Source organism: Corylus avellana, chromosome ca11, assembly GCF_901000735.1.
Source record: "Corylus avellana chromosome ca11, CavTom2PMs-1.0".
Classification (NCBI taxonomy): Eukaryota; Viridiplantae; Streptophyta; class Magnoliopsida; order Fagales; family Betulaceae; genus Corylus; species Corylus avellana.
The window spans coordinates 15,877,265-15,877,933 of NC_081551.1; positions in this window are offsets into that span (position 1 = coordinate 15,877,265).

Consider the following 669-nt stretch of genomic DNA (forward strand, 5'->3'; position numbering starts at 1 on the left):
TAAGCTTATGTTTGTGTTTGATTGTGGTAATTAAGGCCGACGATCTTTTTTTGTCTTAAGTTATTTGTTTCAGGAAAAAAGAATTGCTTTTAGTCTTAGTTAATTCTTTTTTTTTTTTTGTTTTTTTTTTTTTTTGTTTTAGTTTGTTCATGTGAATGTTTGTTTCAGATCAGTGAGCTATACCCAGCTTGTAGTTAGATCTAACAACTAGTTTGACACCCCAAGAAGGTCTCATTTGGATGGTCTTTTTTTAAATTTTTGTCTGTTTTTTGGTGAATTTTATTTTCAACATTTGTTTGTTCCACCGTTATGTGAGTTGCTCTTCTTTTTATAAGAATTTGCAAGCATGTAAATAGCAAATACTAGAAGCATTTGAATAAAAGATAGTGTTATTCCTTTGCTTGATGAGATGAAGTCCTTTATTTTTTTTTTTGACATAGTTTGTGCTCATAGTTTTTTTTTTGGGTGGTTTAGTTTGATTGACTTGGCATGAGTTTACTTTTGATTATAACTTTATATTGTCCGGACGTCCCCAACATGTCATTATTTTGTGTTATTGTTTCCCTCTTTCCCTTTTTGTTTCATGATAAGAAGTGAATCTTTGAATCCACTTGTCCTTCCATATGCAATGCTTGCACCAACTTGTTTTAATGGTTTAGCTATTATTCC